Genomic DNA, 20,514 nt, shown 5'->3' with positions numbered 1-20,514 from the left:
ATAATGCTCATCAGTCCATTTCAATTGCACATTTTCACCTGGCTTTGGTACTTTCTATTGATAGTAATTCTCCGAATCATAAAAGAAATCAAGACCCTTGCTCCTCCAAGTGCCTAGGATCAGGGCATCACCAAGAGCTTGTTAAGAATGCAAAATCTCTGGTTCTACCCCAGAATTACTGAATCAGACTTTGCATGTTCATAAGATCCCTGGAGATTTTGCATGCACATGAAAATTTGAGAAGTACTGATGTAGGATTCTGAAAGAAACATGATATTCTTTTAGCAATATAAGCCTTTCTTGAATGATTTTCTTAGTCCATAATGTGCTTTCAAGGCAATGATATTCATTGACTTTGGGTTCCTGTCTAATTTTGCTAATGTAGTAAGTAGTTCCCCTTATCCAGAGGGGGATAGGTTCCAAGACCTCCCAGTGGCTGTCTGAAACCATGGATAGTACTGATGCCTATATACACTGGTTTTTTTCCTATACATACATGCTTATGATAAAGTTTATATTTACTATAATAAAAGTTATGTAACTGCGGTCTCTCTCTCTCTCTCTGAATGTCTTACTGTGCTGGACTCACCCTTCTCCTTGGGATGAGGTGAGATGATAAAATGTCTAGTGATGAGAAGAAGGGAAAAGGATAATGTAGGTGCTGTGACACATTTAGGCTACTGTTGACCTGGTGAGGAGTCAGAAGGATCGCTGGCTTCAGATTGCACTTGACTCTGGGTCACTGAAACACAGAAAGTAAAGCCACGGGTAAGGAGGGACTACTGTAACATTAATCTTACCTTTACTCCAAATTAGTCCTGAGCAATGCATCTTAAAGAGATATTTTCATAAGTACACTTTTGACTTGTATTTTTAGAATCTATGTTTTTATTCATATCATCAGTATGCACTACATGCTCCCCCTAATTAAGTTTTAGTAGCAAGATGGCATCTACTCAATTTTCCCATCTCATATTCAACAATGATTTTAAATTTTATGTTCCGTAAATGCATTTTCAATATCCTCCAACATTTGGTTGAAGCAAAAAGAGTAGTTACATAATTTCTTGGATGATATAAAAAATTCAGTGCTGTCGAAGTAGATTTTTGCTGCATCATTTAATACCAAATGTAAAGAAGATGCAAAACAAAAAACAGAACGCCCTAGAAAATACTGAGACTCTTCTATAGTGGCCCACTGTGTTCTCTACACATACTTGTGGCATTGCTGTATCCAATTTCTCCTTGAGTCAGGTTTTATGAGTAGTCTTCTGAAAATCCATATATGCTTTTTTTTGGTCTTGTCATGTTGTTTACTCCTTTGTCCAAATATTCATATATTTATTTTTTGGAAGTCCACAAGTCTAATCGCATTATCTGTTCTACATGGCTTATGCCAGGGGTTGTAGCTTAAATAATCAAATAGAGCGCCTGGATGGCTCAGTCAGTTAAGCATCTGCCTTAAGCTCAGGTCATGATGCCAGGGTCCTGGGATCGAGTCCCACATTAGACTCCCTGCTCGGTGGGGATCCTGCTTCTCCCTCTGCCTCTGCCCCTCCCACCGACTCATGTGCACTCCTTTTCTCACTTACTCTCTCACTTGCTCTCATATAAATAAATAAATCTTTTTTTAAAAATAAAATAATCAAATAATATTTGCATTTCATACCTTTTTCAAAAGTAATTCATTCATTGTGTCTACCATAATTTTAATTATATGGTTTTAAATTTCATGCCCTAAAAATGTGCAATACTATTTGTGAATCAATGTACCCCTTATGTTACCGAATTCTGTACCATTTCTGCCAAAGGAAGGCAATTTTCATCATTGTAATTGTAGTTTCCTGGGTAATCTTCTCCCTCAATGTAGACCTGCCAAAAAGTGTGTCTCCCAGTGTGGTTTCTCGTTGGTGTGGTATCTTTGTTTGCCTCTCTCTCACTATACGGTCTCTCAAACCACATTTTGACTTTGAATTCTTCACACTATTGTTGAAATGCATTTTACCTTCTGCTCATTAGTAATATGTGATACCTACTGCCAATCCTTGCACACATTTTCATTCCTCAGTTGATCTCTTTCCCCATCTTTGAAGAATTTGCAATACAGTTAAAACACAGAAATCACAAAGATAGAATCATACGAAGGTTTTGATGACCAGTTAGAATTTATAAATAATTTCTGAAAACGTTCTACCTGTGCTAATGGTAGTTAAATTTGACAAAGTGTGGTGAAAACTTGATGAAATTTAATGAAAATATATTTAAAAGAAAAATTAACTTTCTTACAAAAGACAGACAAATTTCTACCAGATTATTGTTAATACTCAAATTGCTAAAATATTCAAATTACGTAGCCAGATACCTGGATAGGTAATGTCCAGTTCAATGGGTTTTTTCCCCCTTCTACTTTTCCTCAAAATTAACCAGTTACACTTGGCATAAATACTGATGGTAAATTCACATCCTAATCCAGCAACCTTTGTCCCTAGCCACATCCATCCTTTCCAAAAATGTACCCAATGATCTAAATTATTGTTTGTCATTTCCTCTGTTTCCTGATTCTGAAACTAATTTTTCAAACTCTTCCATAGTGTCTGAGCAAAAAGTCAATAATGAGTATTTTCTTTTAGAATTTACATGTATGTAACATACAAAATATATAACTAACAAGCTGCTAAACACCATCAAGTGTTAATGTTCTTACTAACAGAATATCATAACAATAGGCAATTGCTATTATGTAATTACCAGATCCTTAAATAGTAATCTCTCTAATTTATGTGCATATAATTTATTTTGTGGATTATTTGACCATATGTAGTTTGAGGGTGATTCATATAGTAATAAAAAGTCCTTGTAGATTTACACTGGGAACTCAGCAATACCTTTTTGAGGACGGTGAACAGCAGATGTTTTGATGCAATGTGAAACATTAAATTAGCAGGTGTACTGATAACAATGGGATTTGTTTTTAAATACTCGCCTATCAGCATATCAATGAGAAAAGCAGTTTCTCGTTTGGAAGCAGAAATGTTTTCAGACGACATTAGATCTGTGGTGGATTTTGATTACTGACTCATTTTTCCTTTGTGCATGGAAGCAGAACAAAATATATTAATCCTCTTAAAACAGACACTTTACCGCCATCTGCCGGGAAGTTATAATAAACATACCAGTCCCCCATGTTGGCAATAAGCAATATTAATAAATGCACAAAATGTTCAGAATAATAAAGACATCTGATGTGACTCGTGTCCCCTTAGACGAGGAGTACATGTGTGGTGTCCCCCTGTAACAATCTTATGTGGCTGCCCCAATCCCTATCTAGATTTTATTCCTGTTGCTTTCAAATTTCTGCCAAAGGAGAAAAATTCTGATTGTAAAACCACTGTTGGGCCCAACCTGGTATTGCTTGTTCATATTGTGGGCTGAAATCATGGGAGGGGGATACAACTTACAATTTGACTTCTGCAGAATGACGACTCACTCCAGCAAGTCACCCTAGGAGTTCAGGACTTTTGTCACTAGCCGGGGGACAGAAGACAGAGTTGTGCTTGGTCTCCTTGTGGCTAAAACCACTGACCCTACAGGGAGTGGGAGTAGAGGAGTGGGTGAGCCCAAGCAAAAGATCAAACGGAAAAACTTCTTTCTAAAATTAGGGATGAGCCCCCAGGATCTCTGAACAAAAGAACTTTAGGTCGGGGTGGTGGGGGGAGGGAGCTTTACACATATTAGTCATAAGTCTTCAGTGCAAATTCACAAGCATCTTGCTAGAAAAGGTTAACACGACCTCTGGCATGCTTTGCTTAGAAACAGTGGTCATAAATCCATTAATATTTTCTGTTCTCAGAAGAGGACAAATTGCTAAATGACAAGGTGATAAGAAAACCCCATTACACAATCCCTATGCTCTTAAAATACTGAGTTGAGTCTATACGTTCCTTGCAACTAATAACAGAAAAATTTAATATTACCAGTAACTACTACAGGGCAGCAAGTAGTCCCAGTACCTTATGAGTACCCAGTATTCATAAGGAGCCTGCATATGTTGAATGAATGAGAAAAACTCTACTCCAGAATTACCCAAAACAGGCCAGGTGAGCACAGAGCGTGCAGAACACGGGGATGTGGGGAAGGATTCCAGAAGGAGGTGTGAGCTGACTTAGGTCTTAACAAGGATGCAGAAGGTTTGCAGGAGGAGATGAGAGAAAAGGCATTCCAGGTGGAGATCAGAGTAGCAGAGGAGAAGCAGGAGTACCCAGAGGGCACCCAGGATGGGAGAGAAGGTCAGGAAAGCATGGTGACAGGGTCTAGGGAGGTCTAATAGGGGCCACTGGATCCGGTGACCTCCAAGGGCGTGAAAGCCAGACTGCAAGGGAGGATAGTGACCGGGAGAGGAGGGAGGGGAGGGAATAGAGGAGGAAGTTAATTAGGCTACCCTCCCTCTCTCCTTCTGTTAACTTTTTATTGTACAAATACATATATATGTGTATATATACACAATCCATATATATATATAATATAGTACAAATATATATACTTAGTATAAGTTACTATGCATTTATATGTAAATATTTATAATAAAACATTTCCTGCTGTGTTTTATATACATGATATGTATATTTTATGTATGCTATATACAGCAAAGTGTACATAGTATACAGGTCGGCCAAGAGCTGATTTCGTGACTCTTAACAGCATAGATGAGTTTTCAAAGCTACTTCTTTTTTTTTTTTAAGAAGTAAAAGGAGATAGTAAAAGGAAAGAAATGGGACAGTAGCTTGAGTGGTAGAGTTAATGGAAAGGGATTTTTTTTAACCTTAAAGGAGAGTGATCTTGTCAGCAAGAGGAAAGAGGTAAGAGGGAGGAATTCGATATTTAAGAGAAAGAGGAGCTAATGGACATGAAGGGCATAGGCTCAAGGTAATGGATGTAGCTGATATTGAAAGTAGAGAAGAAACTTCACTCTGGGGCAGCAAGACAGAAGCAGAGGGGTCAGTGGCTGGGCATGTGGCCCCAGGGGCCAGAGAGTCCCGGGTTCCATCTGAGATCTACCATAAACACAGACAGGTAACAGTTACTCTGGCTCTTTTTCTAAACTTGAATCATCAGGATAACAACTGAAACAGCAACAAAAATAGCAGGGAACCCCCCGTATAATACATATATTATATGTATTATTATATGTATTATTATCACACCCTGATATACCTAGGATCACCCTGAAATGGGACCCGATTTCACATTAACCTCAGCCAAGCTCCCTAGACATCTACCCTGACCTTTACCCCGCTCGATAACCTTACTGCCCACTTTGGGTTACCCACGGAATCTCAGAAAGCACTGTGCCAGCCTCTGAATGTCCAAAAGATATTCCAAAGTCCAGTCAGTCTGATATGCTAGGGATAGAAGCTGAGATCCCAACACTTACAGGGACCTGGGCCTCCAGGGCCTCCCCAAAGGTTACTCTCTAATGGGTGTTACCACTAATGGGTGGTCCTGGAGGGAGAGGATGGCAGAACTCAGTTGGTCCAAAGACAGAGCCTATGATCTACATTTGAGATAATCAGAGCAGAATGTGGCCAGCCAACGTATGTTGCCAAACCTCCTTTCCAAGGCCCATACCAACTCTTCTTCCAGGGGTCCATGTTTCCCACAGAGCAAGGATTGGGGTAAGAATGTCTTCGACTTCATCCCATAGTCCCTGAACTCTGACCTCCTGTTGGCCCTGATCTTGCCTGAGAAGCTCTCTCCCTAAAGGAACTGTTCTGTGGCTAGGACAGACTTACAGATGAGGCTGGGCACACATGGGGCTCTAATCCACAAGGAGTGAGAGAACACTGGATAGAAAGTGAACATAAAAAGCTACCTCTGCAACAAAATCAAAGCCAGACTCTCTAAGGTGGGAACTGAAGGACAAACCTGTAGAAAGAAGGCCGGGCCACTAGCAGACCCTGGGGGCCACAGATTTGTCTTCTCTTTGGGTAACAAACCACTTACTGGTTTCCCTGCCTCTGACATTCTGGCTTCACAGGGGCACTGCTCAGACTTACCACTCTCTTAATTCTTCGAAAGCCGTGTGAGACAAGACTGGAAAGTTCAAACAGAACCTTAGCAAATGCTGGAGTAAAATACAAACTGGAAGCAACATGGGGTACAAATAGGGCCACAGAGTTAGAGAGATCACAGCATCCAGAGAGGAGGTGAAACTTGCTTCAAGATCTCTGGAATCCACATGAAGTTTCTGCTGCCTCGGTTATATCCAAAAGTTAAAAAAGAAACCCAGCCCAGGGGTGCCTGGGTGGCTTGTGGGTTAAACCGCTGCCTTCGGCTTGGGTCGTGATCTCGGGGTCCTGGAATGGAGCCCCGTATCAGGCTCTCTGCTCAGCGGGGAGCCTGCTTCCTCCTCTCTCTCTGCCTGGCTCTCTGCCTGCTTGTGATCTCTCTCTGTCAAATAAATAAATAAAAATTCTTTAAAAAAAAAAAAAAAGAAAGAAAGAAAAGAAAAAAAGAAACCCAGCCCAGAAACAGCGGAATGTGGTGGTTAAGGGACCAGACCCCAGAGCCAGATGACAGGAGTTCATGCTCCAGCTCTGAGATTCGGGTGACCTTTGACAAAGATCTAATCCCTGGCTGCCTCAGTTTCCCCACCTTAAAAACAAAGCTGTAGTAGTGCCTACAGCATAGAGTTTTTATGGGGATTAAGTAAATTAATCTATGTGAAGCACTTAGTCTTTGTCTCACAGCAGGTATGAAGTAAGTGTGGAATTTTATTATTGTTATGGACTCCCTCAGTGTGACTAAGGGAAGAGAAGTGGAGCCCACCTGGTAGACAGGCAAGGAGACATGAATGAGATCCAGGAGATGGTGGCTACCAAGGAGGATGGAGGAATGAGGGAAAAATGAAATCCAGGGTGAGAAGGGGTTGGGGGATGTGGAGGAGACATTCAGGTAAGACTGAGATGGGAAACCCAGCAAGAGACCCACACATTCCTGAGCCTGGCTGTCCTCTAGACTCACCATCCTTCCCACTGGGTAAGAAATCCTGAGGACTAAGGAGTCCGTTCGCTCAGCCTGTTTCCTCCCTTCTGGCTGCTTAGACCTCGGAATTCCAGATTCAAACTGCAGCAACCTACCGCCAGGCTCTGCCTTCTTCTAGCTACACCATCTCCGGATTACAGACTCCCCCCCCCCCCCCCCGGTGGGCACACCCCTAGGCTCACAGGTGGCCAAGGGGCAGCTATTTGTAAGAGGGTATGAAAGCTTAACTCGGGGGCTGAAGTGTCTGTCGTTTGTGTGCTGGGGGGAGGGGGGCTCATGGTGGTAGACGAAGCTGGGGCTGGGGGTGAGGTGTCGCTGAGGAAGTGAGGGGTCTCCCAGTGCGGGGAGAATGTCCCTTCCCTGTCCTCTGAGATCCTTCTGAAAACCTACGCGCTGACGGAGAGCGGGTGCTCCCTCCCCGCCAATGTTGCTGTCTGACCCGTCCGGAATCACTGAGCCCAGGGGCGCCGCGAAACCCGGCGGGGTCTTTGGGTAGAGCTGAGAACCTAAGGGACCTGACATCGGGGAAGCCAGAAGACAAGTAACCTGATTTCCGGGCGCAGATTCCAGCCGCCGCTGGGCTTTGCGCGCAGGTGTCCGCGGAGCCGGGCGTCCCGGCCGCCCTCGGGTGGGAGGTGCCGGGCTCCGCTGCTGCACGCCCACTCCACCCCCTGCGCCAGGAGCCCAGGCCGCCCGGTCCCACCTCGTCAAACTCCCGGCTTCGGGCTTTTCTGCGAGGACGCGCCGAAGGTAACGCAGCCGCAGCGCCGCGGTTGTACCGACGGGCGATGGTCACCCACTTCTTGGGGGGCGCGGGGTGGGGACCCCTGCCTGCGGCCCCGGCGCCGTAGGCTCCCACCCGCGTGGCGCTACAGCGGGGCTGGGAGGGCCCTGCGCCCTGCTCTGCTGCCCCCTCGGCGGCACTGGGCGGACCGCGGGACCCGGACCGCCGGACCCGGACCCCCGAGGCGGCGCCGGGTCCCCGAGCGCGGCCAGCGCCATCTGCCGGACGTCGCCCGTGCCTTCGTCCCGGCGAAGCGGGGAGAGAAACCCGGAGCGGCGGGCGCAGGGCTGGCAGCCACCCGGGAGCTGGCTTGGTACCCGAGAGGGCTCCGGGAGGGGGTGGTGATATCACTTGGTGCTCAGGAGCGAGGACGCAAGCCTGGGGAGCAGCTCCTCCTTTTACCCCTGCCCTTGCAGCCCGGGCGGAGCGCTCCGGGTGCTTTTCGGGCGTCTGTCCGCTACCTCGCGGGATCCTAGGGACCGGGGTTCGCCTGGTGGCTGTTTGGGGATCCCCAAGCCAGAGGGGAGAGCACAAGATCCAGCGAGCCCCGCAGCGCAGCTGGGGAATGGCGCTTGCAGGTCGAACGCAGAGAGGGACTCGTTCTTCTGCAAGAGGCAACGTTTGGGGACCGGGTAACCCCTACCCCTTGTCCCAGTCTGACCCGGAGGACCTAGAAAAAGGCTGTCGGGTCTCTTGGCGCTGCAGGGTGCCCGGGAGCCCGGGAGCAGGTGGGTGTTTCCAGTGAGGGGCGCACTTCCTCCTCTAGCAGCAGGCTCACCCCTTTCGCCCAGCCTCGGGGACTCGGGTCTCAGTGTAGAGGTTACAGCTGAAGTCTCTGGCCCCGGTTTGATAACGATGACGGAAAAGATGGTCAATGACAGTTATTAATAGTAGCATATAGCAGCTCCCTAATGGGAGGCTTACTGTTAGCAAACGTCCTGTTAAGCCCTCACCAAACGTGAACACTAATCCTCTTGCTGAACCCTTAAAATATCCCTGTAAGATTTATTCTGGGACTTGGAGAATTTTGTATTACACATATAATATTTACATATGATATGACCTACTAGTTATTAAATAGCATATAATAATATGTATATTTGGTTGACTGGTATTTCATAATGACTATGGAGACCCCCTGCTTAGAGCTCAGCTCCCCATTGTCTCAGGTGGGGAGGCTCTATCTGATCAGACTAATATATCTGGAATATTTGGAGTCAGCTGGGGAAGCAGAAGTCATCTGAGGAGAAAACTGACAGGAAAACAGGATCCTCCAGTACAAGCTGCGTCTCTTTTGGGAGAGGAACCCCTGGGTCCACCTACTTGCCTCTTAATTACAGATGGTCTCTTGGGTTAGTCCCAGCTGGGACATACATAGAGGTCAGTGGTGTTTGAAGTGTTCAAGAAGATTGGAAGCTGGGAGGAAGAAATTTATATTTATGTTATCTTTTCTTACCTTACCTATGTCTACAAACCTCTAGCAGAATCAGCGGTGACCATCTCCAAATCAGGCGCCGTTGCAAGCTATTTCCGTGATTTATTTTTTATTTTATTTATTTATTTATTGCCACTCAAATATCGGAATAGACCTATGACGGATGTATTATACAGACGGGGAAACTGAAGCATTAGGGGAAGTACCTTGCCCACGGTGGCCCAGGCTTATGCGATAGAGCGGGCAACTCATCCTGGGCCTCAGGCTCCCACTCTGGCTGCCTATTCCCCCAGCCCAGGGGTGCCCCTTCTCTGACCCAGGACATGCACTGTCTCACTTGCCCTGCTCTGGCAAGGACAGTGACAAGGGGAAAGCATGAGCTGGCCCTGGCAGAGACTGTGACAAATCATCCCTTTTCTTTGATGCCACATGCTTTTTAATCAAAAGAGCTAGGTATGACCAGGCTGGCCACCCAGAGGAGCTAGACGAGCCAGAAGTGCTCCCGGGGAAGCTGGAAGTTAAAATGAACCTCTTCGGGGCACCTGGGTGGCTCAGTCAGTTCAGTGTCTGCCTCCAGCTCAGGTCATGATCTCAGAATCCTGGGACTGAGCCGCACATCCGGGTCCCTGTTCAATGAGGAGCCTGCTTCTCCCTCTTCTGCTTCCCCTGCTTGTGCTCTCTCTCTCATACTCGACCTTGTTCTCTGTCTGTCAAATAAATACCATACCATAATATAAAATAAAATGAACCTCCACAGGATTCAGCCCTGGTCCCCTCACCTCTCCTACAGGGAAGCAGGCAGGTTGAGCACTTCAAGCCTCTGCAGTCTGTTACCAACTCCACCAAAGCAGACCCACCAACTGAGGACCCAGCCTTGATGACGTATTTGTGGAGTGAGGTACTCAGCAAAAATGCCAGCCCGGGTGTGTTCATAGTTCCCACAACACCACATGCTCAGACGGTGAGTTGTCATTCCTGCTTCCACCTGTTGTCTAATCTCTCAGAACACAAAGAAGTCCGTATTTGTGGGTTGGTGAAGCAGGAGATGTTGCAGACCCTGGGTTTTCTGGCCTTTCCCCCACCCCACCACCATTCACAGAGATGGGTAGCGAGAAGTGCTGATCTCAGAGACTCTCCTCCAAGCACTCATCTCTCAGGGGAAGGGGCCCATAAGGGAAGCACAGAAGGGGCTGCTGGCCATGGGGCTCAGCCCTTTGCCTTTGTTTCCTGAGGCTCTCAGGCCCTGGATTTCACACTGGGAACTGGGGAGCATAATCAGCTGCCCCTTTGTGGGGCCCTGGGCCTGAGCTGTCACAGGAGAGGCAGTAAGCTAACGTCTCTATTCCAGGTGTTTCAAGAGTGTTGGCTCTGAATGATCACTTATGTCACACAGAGAACAAACAAAAAACAAGAAGCAATTAGATTTAACCCATGTTGATATTTTGAAATAATGTGCTTTAGAATTCTTTCTCTCTCTCAGATTAAATAAATCTGCTCCTAAGAGCTGTATCTGCTCCTGAGAGGAAACGTTCATGGAGTTGGTGACTGACTCCCATGTATATTGTTATATTGTATATTGTTACTTTCCTTTAAAAAAAAATTATTTATTTGAAAGAGAGCATGTGAGCGCGGTGTAGGGGACAGAGGGAGGGAAAGAAGCAGGTTTCCTGCTGAGCAGGGAGCCTGCTGTGGGGCTGGATCCCAGAACCCCAGGATCATGACCTGAGCCAAAGGCTCAACTGACTGAGCCACCCAGGTGCCCCAATATATCCAGTATATTGTACTTTCCTACACAGATGTAAAGGCAAGAGAACTATGTCATATGGCTTTCTGTGTTTTAATTTTCATGAGGGGCATCGTACCGTATGAGAGTTTCTTCTTAATGAACCCGAGACTCCTTTACTTGACTGGGTATCTGTTCCTGAAGTATTGTGAAGATGGGAGGGTCTGGCAAATGACCCGGCTGGTGACTTACTCCAGACAAAAAAAACTTTTTTCCCATGATTTTTGTCCCCCCAAGTACATTTTGTTTTTTTGTTTTTGTTTTTGGGTTTGTTTTTTTTTTTTAAGATTTTATTTATTTATTTGTCAAAGAGAGAGAAGGAGGGAGCACAAGCAGAGGGAGAAGCAGATGCCCCACTGAGCAGGGAACCCGATGTGAGACTCGATCCTAGGACCCTGAGACCATGACCTGAGCCGAAGTCGGTGCTTAACCCACTGAGCCACCCAGGCATCTTCCCAAGTACATTTTGAACGGCAGACGTCTGGGACTGAGCTCTCATTGTCCGTGCCTTTTGTCCACAGTCTAGGTGAATAGTCTAGCCTAGAAGGGACCGATCTCGTCCTTTTCTCAAGAAGGAATAAGGGAACAAACCCAGTGAGAAGTTTCTTGCTCAAGGTCACAAATCAGTCACTGGAGAGAGAGGAACACTCATCCGATCATTTATTAATTAACTTAACAAATATTTATAGAGTATCACCTGTGTGCCAGGAACAGGTACCTGGAAAACCTCAGGGGGTCAGAAGAAGGGCATTCCTATCTTTTTGCACTTATATTCTAGTGGTCTGAAATACACAGCAAACTAAAAATATAAATCACTTAATATTCACAAGGGTAAGTGCTGTGGAGAAAAGTGAAAGGTGATCATATTTAGGGACGGTGGGCCTGTAGGTGGGGGGCCAGGTTGCAGAATTAAATAATATGGTCAAGATAAAACTGACTGATGCGTGGGGATCTGAGCAAAGACTAAAGGAAGTGAGGAAGAGGGAAGAATATTCCAGGCAGCAAGGACACCAGAGCAAGCGCCCGAAGGCAGGAGTTTGCTGGCCAAGTTGTAGGGACTGCAAGGAGGCCATTGTGACTGGGGTGGGATACTGGAGGCACTGAGTGAGGGAGGGACTAGGAGGGGAGGGGGCCGAAATGTCAGTGATGGGCCACATCGTGTCGGGCCCTATAGGCCATGAGGAAGATTTTGGTTTTTATTCTGAATCAAATGAGGAATCCTTATAGGGCTTACATGGAGCAGTGACTTGATCTCATTTAGGTTTTAGTATGGTCACATTGGCAGTTTTGTTGGGAGGAAACCGTGGTCGGGTAAAGCACGAGCTGGAGGTTCCTGGGAGGACAAGCTAGCAATGTAGGCCAGACACGAGGTAGCCTTTCCCAAGGATGAGCAAAGGAGTGGTAAGAAGTGGAGGGGTCCTGAGCCATCCGCTCCGCTGTTCCCTTGTCTCTGCGCTCTTCCCTGTCTGTTTTCTTATCTCATTCAGGTCTCTGCTCAAGTAGCATTTGATTAGAGAGGCCTCCTTTGACCAACTTGGGTAAAATGTGAATATCGTGCCTATATATACCCTTCACCCCAACCTTATACTGGTTTTTCTTCATAGCGTTTATCACCCTCTGGCATATCTCTTTTTTTCCTCTTAATTATTTCCCTCCCCTGACCAGAGGAAAAGCATTCGGATAGTAAAGACTTGGTCTGCCTTGTTCACTGCCGCATTCCCAGGGCTCAGTATAGTACCTGACCCATCACGGCAGCTCCAAAGCGATGTGTTAAGTGACAAAGGCCGTGAGTGGATCTCATCTTCTGTATTAGTTATCTACCACCGCGTAACAAATGACCTGCAGATCAAGGAGCTTTCAGTAACAGTCTCTGAGGGCCGAAATCTGAGGAGTGGCCTTATGGGACTCTGTGACTCAGAGCCCCTGTGGGGCTGCTGTCCAGCCGTCAGTCAGTCCTGCCCTCACCTGGAGGCTTGACTGGAGAGGGAGGATCTGGTTTGGAGGTGAATGTCTCATGGGATGTGGCTTTTGGCAGAAGGCCTCATTTCTGAGAGTTCTTCCTTCCCTCAGAGCAAGTTATGGGAGGCAGAGAGAGACAGAGAGAGAGAGGTGGCTTTTATAACCTCACCTCAAAAGTGACCTGTCATACTTCTGCCACATACTCCAATCACATGGACCAGCCTTGAGACGGTGGGGAAGGAAACTACACAGACACATAAACACCAGAAGGCAGTGACCGTGGGGCCCATTGTGGAGGCTGAACACAGCATTCCTTTTCCTCAAGACCTTTCTGCTTCTAGCTCCAGCTCATCATAGGCAGTAAACTGATGACCCACAGCTGTATTCAGGGCACGTGGTGTGTGTGTGTGTGTGTGTGTGTGTGTGTGTGTGTGTGTGTTTTATTTTGTTTGACAGAAAGAGAAAGAAACAGAGCATAAGCAGAGGGAGAGAGACAAGCAGACTCCCTGTTGAGCAGGGAGCCCAGCACAGGGCTGGATCCCAGGACCCTGGGATCATGACCTGAGTGGAAGGCAGCCACTTAACTGAGCTACCCCAGTGCCCCAGGGCATATATGTGTTTTGTTTTGTTTTGTTTTGTTTTTTTAAAGCAAAAGCCATTACCGTGCTTTAGGTTATTAGGGGCAACATTTCAAAATAAGGGGAGGGCAGGGACGCCAGGGCGAAGGCCCGGTAGTGAGGGGGAGGGGCTGGATGACAGTTGGGCAGTTGGAATGAGGAGGCCAGGAAGAATCTGAGACAGTTGGAAGGTGGCCCTGACCAGGGCAGCAGGATGTGGGAAACAGAGGAGAGGCACGAGGCAAGCAGAATAATTCCACAGGCCAAAAGAAAGGATACAGAATAGTTTCCTGCATGGAGAGAGGGAAGTCAGGACCGGATATGATCTGAGACAGGGTTTCATCTGCCTTCACCATACTCAAGACAGAGGATCTGCCTTCTGGGGCTCACGGCCTGGCGAAGGAGGTAGGAACGCTCAAAAGAATCTAGCCCGCAAGGCTGAATGAAAGAAATTTGCCCAGAAAGCTGCAAAGCCAGCTGGGTCAATAGCAGAGGAAGGGGTTTGACGTAAGTCTGGGGCTCTCTGAGACCAAGGCTGGCCCAACAGGAGGCGGGGTCCGGCAAGCCCAGACATGGGGCTGGGATAGGACTGAGCCTGGGGGAAATAAATACACAAAGCTTCGTGAGTAAATGCATCAGGGAACGGGAGAGTTGCCCAAGGGGGAAGGAGGAGTCCATAACCCAGCCCGGAGCACTTGGACAGCCAGGGACAGAAGGCTGGAGGGGTTTCAAGCAAAGGGTCTGGAGCACGACCACTTGGATTTGAACCCTGGTTCTGCCCCTGGTTGGTTGTGTCTTCCTCGGTGGGCATCACCTCTGGGCTTTAATGCGTGCATCTGTTGACTGGCTGCTTGGGTGAAAGCAACACCTACCCATGAAGTAAAATGAGGATAAGGTCGCTCTGTACCAAGTCAGGGCTGAGTCGATGCCAGGCAGCGCCCAGGGCGTTAGAGGGGGAGCAAGAGCAGCTGCAGAGGCTCCCAGCAGCACCACGGTAGGGCACCATCTCTGAAGTTCCAGGGAGGACAGGGCTGTAAGGAGCGTGGGGTCGGGACCGCAGCAGGGAACATCTACTGAGCACGCGAGGGCAGCCACCTGCGAGGAAATGTTACCCGCTCAAGTTTACCAATGAGGAGACGGAGGCGCATAGACAGGGAGTGAGTGGCACAGGGGCCCAGGGCAAGGCAGACGTGGAGCTGGGACTGGAAAGCCCGTCTGTACAGCCCTTCAGCCCCGGTGCCCACTGCCCTGCGGGAGCCTCAGGGCAGCGGGGAGATTGACCCTGTGGGCGGGGCCAAGGGCGTGGGGGGCGGAGCAAGGTGTGGAGCAGGGCTGGACTGTAGGTGTGCAGGAGAAGGTTCAAGGACTGGCGGCACCTGGCACTTTAATGAAGTTAATGGAGCCATTAATGTGTTTTGTTTGTTTGAGGGAGAGTGAGCGAGAGAGAGAATGAACAAGTGGGGAGGAGGGTCAGAGAGGGAGAAGCAGACTCTTTGCTGAGCAGGGAGCCCGCTGTGGGGCAGACCCCAGATGAAGGCAGCCGCTTAAATGACTGAGCCACCCAGACGCCCCATTGATGTCTTTTTCAATAGGAGAGCCGTGGTAGAATTTATTTTGAAAGCTGCCTGTACTTCCTCTGTGGGATGTGAATGGAGCGTGCGCACAGCTGAAGGCGGGAAACCGGGATGACCCGGCAGCGTCCTGTAGCAGAACGGCACACTGAAGAAATCGTCCAGGGAGGGACCCGGGACTCTTGGCACCTGTGAGGACAGTATGTATACCTCCGTGCAAGGGTCGTGCTGGAGGTAGGGGGTTACTGGGGTTTGTGTGGGCAGAGAAGAGAGCACAGTTCTGAAGCTGGGCTCTGCTGCGCCCAAGGGACCTCTGGGTGGTCATGTCGAGCAGGAGCTGTGGTTGGGGAGTGGTGCTCTGGATGGGTTCTGGGAAGGAGGTGATGGTTTGAGAGCTGTCAGCACAAAAATAAAAGTCCCAAGTCTGGGTACAGTGTGGGGGAATCAGAAGATGGCTCAGCCTAGGAGAAATGAGGTCAAGGTTTTGTTTTATTTTTTTAAGATGGGCCAGACGTGAGCTGACTTAGACACCAGTGGGAAGGAGCAGGTGTGCAGGAGCACGGGGAATCCCGGTGTGGGGAGGGCACAGTGAATGGACAGGGGTTGCTGCGAAGTTTGGAGTCAAGTGGACTCTCGGGATCCGCCCTGGGCAGAAGAGGGCAAGGTGCAGGGACCTCCGGTCCAAGGGGAGGGGGACAGGTTGACAGAGTTGCTCTAAATGCCAGAGAACTGAGCCAAGAAACTTGGGAGGGAGCCCCAGTCAGCACGGAAGATGGGCTGAGCTTGGAGACCAACTCCCCCTCCCCGACCCTCAGTGGAAGAAAAGGCTGATCTTTGTCAACAGGACCCTGCAGCCTACGCACAGGGGAGGAGGTGGACAGGAAGCTGAGACTTGGCTGGCCCCATACAAAGGAGGGGCCGCAGCATCCCCCACCCCCTGCATTGCAAAGGCTTGGACAGAGAGGTATGCTGCAGAAATGAGGGTGCGGAGGGCAGACCTCTGCAGCCAGGGCCACGGAGCTTGGGTGGCCCTTTCACAGGGGTGTAAGGAGTCTCCTGGGAGAGACTTCATCCTGAGAAACAACAAAGCCAGCTTCTGCTCCCTGGTCCTTCCACTCGAAGAATAGGAAACTACCTAGGGGGTCCCATAGGGCAACAGCCAAGCTCAGCAGGAGAGGATGCATGCGTTCGTGAGAACATCTGAGATGCTCATGGCCAGGGGACGAGGGACCCAGGTGGATTTGCAGAGATGTTGTGGAAGTGGAGTGGCTGCAGGGTGCTTGGCTCGGCTTTCCCACCCCAGCCGGGGCCGCCTCAGGTTCTCTGTCAACATCACACCCACAAACTGCCCTTCACGCCCTGGTCACACCCCTCAGCGATACCTGCCATGTCCAGGGCTCCATTCAGGAGCCCACGGGAGTACATTCCAGGATGCTCACAGCCTCGTGGAAGGGGTGCCTCAATGCAGACTTTGTGAATGAAGAAAGAGCCGATTGGACATTGTTTTCCTGGGGTGGAATCCCGCCGCACCTCCTCCTCCTGTCTTTTCACACCCAGCTTAATTCCAAGGTTGACCCCTTCCCTGGGATCCTCTGGCAGGTGACAGTGCCAGTCAGGTGCAGCTCTCAGCCTGCTCCTGCCTACAGATGGGGAAACCTCCCCACCCTGATGATGGAGTTCGTAGTCTTTAACCTCAAGCAGGCACGGCCCGGGGTGGGGGGGGGGTCCTCTCTGGCCCACTCTTCTGAATGGCTATTTCATACCTCCTTCTCCTCTGACCTTCTGGGAGCAGCCTAAGGCTTGGCGTGCTCCTTGGTTGGTGGCGGGAGACCAAGACAGAGCTCTGTGGGGTCTGTCCCTGCATGGCCCACTCCCCTGTCGGGCCCATAGGGATCAACTCAACGAGCAGATTCCCCACAGTTTGGCAACAGCTGCTCAGACACTAACATATCTTGCATGCTCTTGGAAGAGAAGCTGTTTTGCATAGAATTTCCGTTAATACTGCCCTTTTTCCTCAGTAGGTGCCAGGCTGTAGAACCGTGACAACTGCCCTCCATGACAAAACGACTCTGTCCTGTCCTGTCTCTCTGTCTGTGGAGAGGAAGAAAATGCATCTGCAAAGGCTCTGAATGCACAAGCCAGCTACGTCTCACCTGGGAGGGCTGAGGTGACTCCGGGCAGTTGGGGGGGAGGGGGGGTCACCACAACTCCGACTTCTCCTGGAGCACGCCTGGCCTCGCGTACCACCTCCGCCTCCAGAGCTCCTGGCACCAGGGAGAAACAGGGTGTCATTTGGCCTAGATGACCTCTCAGAGCCTCCGTGCTCTGCCCAGCCTTGTCAAGAGTGGTCCAGCTCTACCTGCCCCAGGGCCATGGTCCTTTGCTTCCCAAGGAATTCCCAATTATTGCCTCTTTGAGCCAATAATTATTTAGGGCGCTTTAAAATATGTTAGGTAAAAACATTTAAAAGTGTAGTAAGTCTACCTCTGTAACTAAGCGGCTGTTGGAAACAGGCATTTCCTCTTTCTTCTTTCTTTTTCTTTTTTTAAAGTATTTATTTGTTGTGGGGATGGAGAGAAAAAGCAGGAGAGCACACGCAGGAGAGCAAGAAGCAGACTCCACCCCTTCCCCAAGCTGCTTTCGGACAGCCTGAAGCTGCCCCAAAGCCCCAGAGCTCTCCAGATACTGTAAACACTGTGGGGGGAAGCAGCCCCCTGCAGACTCCTGCCACCCCCCCCCACCTCCCACGAAGTCTCACAGGGGCTACAGGGCCTGGAGTTTCCATAATGATGGTCACGAGTCTTGTTAAGCTGAAAGGGCCACCCCTCCAGGCTGCTTCGGTAAGACAAGGGTAGGAAAGAAGAATGTGGGAAAAGAGTCTCGAGGGGAACGGGGCGGGGGTGGGGGCAGGGAGGGAAGGCAGGCCTGAGGTCCCTTTTTTCTCTGAAATGACCTGCACACCCTTTCCATCATTCCCCTTCACCTCCAGTGCCTCACCCCTCCTCTCTCCTCTCAGCGGCTACATTGCTTCCTGTTCAGCCAAGTAAACAAACTCCCCCCCCCTCCATTGTATCAACACCCATTCCATTTAAGTGCTGGAGGCTACCCTACTTCCTAGTCAAGGACATCCCTCCTGCAATTGACCTCTATCCACCTGCACCATTAGGCCCCTCCCCAAAGGGTCATCTTCCAGCAAGTAAAATCATGCCGAGAGAGTCAACCCTATGGAGGTATAATTTGTATATAAAATGCACCTGTGGTAAGTGTAAAGTTACATGAGTTTTGACAAATGTAGACCCCCACGTAACCACCCCCACCACCAAGGTCCAGTTCTAAACCTGTTACCATCACCCCCAAAAGCTGCCCCCTGGCTGGGCAGCATCCCCGTGTATGGATAGAGCACGATTGGTTCACACATGGGCCTGCTGACACGCAACTGGGCCGTTCCCATTTTGGGGCTATTATGAATAAAGTGCAGTGACTATTCCTGTAAAAGTCCTTGTGTGGAAACACAAATTGCTGGGCCATATGATAAGGTACGTTTAGTTTTACTAGAAACGTCCGAAAGGTTTTCCACCGTGGTTGGAACATTTTTGGCATTTCCATAGCAACCCATGAAAGTTCCAGAGGCTGTACCTCCTATTACTGGGTCCCCCTCTGCCTAAAATCAGTCACATGTGGGCGCGTGGGAGCCAGCCGGGAACTTTGATTTTGTTTACAATTTGTTTTTCTCTGGGGATGACCTCTGTTGACCATCTTTTCATGGACCTACTGGCTGTTCACATGTCTTCTTTTGTGAAGTGTATGTTCATCATTTGCCTATTGTGTTAGCTTTCTACAGATCGCAAGTTTGTCAGGTTAAACTGAAGAAAAAAAAAAAAAAAACCAAGTATGTTTATTGACTCACAGTGACCGTGGGTCAGGCACAGCTGAGGTGGGTCTTCCCCTCCGGTCTCCAGGCCGCAGCCAAGGTGCTGGGCAGCACCAGAGTCCCACCTGGGGCTCAGGCCTCCTTCGAAGCACATGTGGTTGTTGGCAGAATGCCTTTCCCTGTGGCTACGGAACTCCTGGTGTTTTATTCCAACACCAGCGGAAAAGATCTATGGCTGCCTCATGAGCCTGGTTTAAAGGTTTACGTGATTATCTCAGGCCCACCTGAGATAATCTTCCTTTTGAGTGGCCTTAATTATATCTGTCAAAATATCTTTTGACATATAATACGATGTGCTAATCACGGGAACGACATCCGTAATATTCACAGATCCCACTCATACTCAAGGAAGAGATGATTATATAAAGACATGGGTGGTCCTTGGGGTCACCACAGAATCCTTACCACACCATTTTTCATTGGTTGGTTTGTCTCCTTATTGAGTTATACGAGGACTTTATAAATTTTGGGTATAAGCCCTAGGCAGATCTGTGTATTGCAAAGATTTTCTCCTAGTCCCTGAGTTTGTCTTCTCATTTTTTAAAGACTTATTTACTGGGGGAGGGGGCGCCAAGGGAAAGGGAGAGAGAATCTCAAGCAGACTCCACACTGAGCGCAGATCCCCACACAGGGTTCGATCTCGGGACCTTGAGATCATGGCCTGAGCCAAAACCAAGAGTTGGGGTCCTAACTGATTGGGCCATCCAGGTGCCCTGCCTTCTCACTTAATGTTTTTGGTAGAAATTTTTTGTTTCGATGAAGCCCATCTGTCAACTTTTATAGTTCATGCCTTTTATTCCTCCACAAGAAATCTTTGCTTACCCACAAGTATTTTCTCCTGTGTTTTCTTTTAGAAGTTTGGTGGTTTTATGGGGTACCTGGGTGGCTCAGTCGTTAAGCCTCTGCCTTCAGCTCAGGTCATGGTCCCAGGGCCCTGGGATCCAGCCCCGCAGCGGGCTCCCTGCTTAGCAGGAAGGCTGCTTCTCCCTCTGCTTGTGCTCTCTCTCTTAATTTTTTAAAAAATTGTGCTTGTGCTCTCAATTTTTTTTTAAAAAAGAAGTTTTGTGGTTTTAACTCTCACATTTAGTTCTGTGACTCTAAGTCCACCTTTGTGTGATGTGAATTAAGAGTTGAGATTCACAGAACACATGGTGGCGCAGTCAGCTAAGCGTTTGACTCCTTGGATTCGGCTCAGGTCACCATCTCCGTGTTGTGGGATTGAGCACTCAGTCGGGCTCTGTGCTCAGCCTGGAGTCTGTTTCAGATTCTTTCTCTCTCCCTCTCCTTCTGCCCCTCCCCCTCATGCTCTTTCTGTCTTTAAAATAAATCTTAAAAAAAAAAAAAGACTTGAGATTCACTTATTTTTCCAAGCAAGTATACCATTTGCCAGCAG

The 20,514-nt window shown here is 48.5% G+C and overlaps 2 long non-coding RNA genes across 2 annotated transcripts; one reads left to right on the top strand and one right to left on the bottom strand.

Moving 5' to 3' along the window:
• Positions 1 to 413: 413 nt before the first annotated feature.
• LOC116599693 lies at positions 414 to 7,980 on the bottom strand. The gene is made up of 3 exons (XR_004289454.1): positions 7,588 to 7,980; positions 3,459 to 3,584; positions 414 to 742 (listed from the first exon to the last, which is right to left on the bottom strand). It is a non-coding gene; the product is annotated as an uncharacterized LOC116599693 (long non-coding RNA).
• A 5,708-nt stretch (positions 7,981 to 13,688) lies between these two features.
• Positions 13,689 to 20,026, top strand: LOC116599692. The gene is made up of 4 exons (XR_004289453.1): positions 13,689 to 14,024; positions 14,971 to 14,976; positions 15,215 to 15,390; positions 17,209 to 20,026. It is a non-coding gene; the product is annotated as an uncharacterized LOC116599692 (long non-coding RNA).
• Positions 20,027 to 20,514: the final 488 nt, after the last annotated feature.

Source organism: Mustela erminea, chromosome 9, assembly GCF_009829155.1.
Source record: "Mustela erminea isolate mMusErm1 chromosome 9, mMusErm1.Pri, whole genome shotgun sequence".
Classification (NCBI taxonomy): domain Eukaryota; kingdom Metazoa; phylum Chordata; class Mammalia; order Carnivora; family Mustelidae; genus Mustela; species Mustela erminea.
This window is presented reverse-complemented; position numbering and strand designations above follow the sequence as displayed.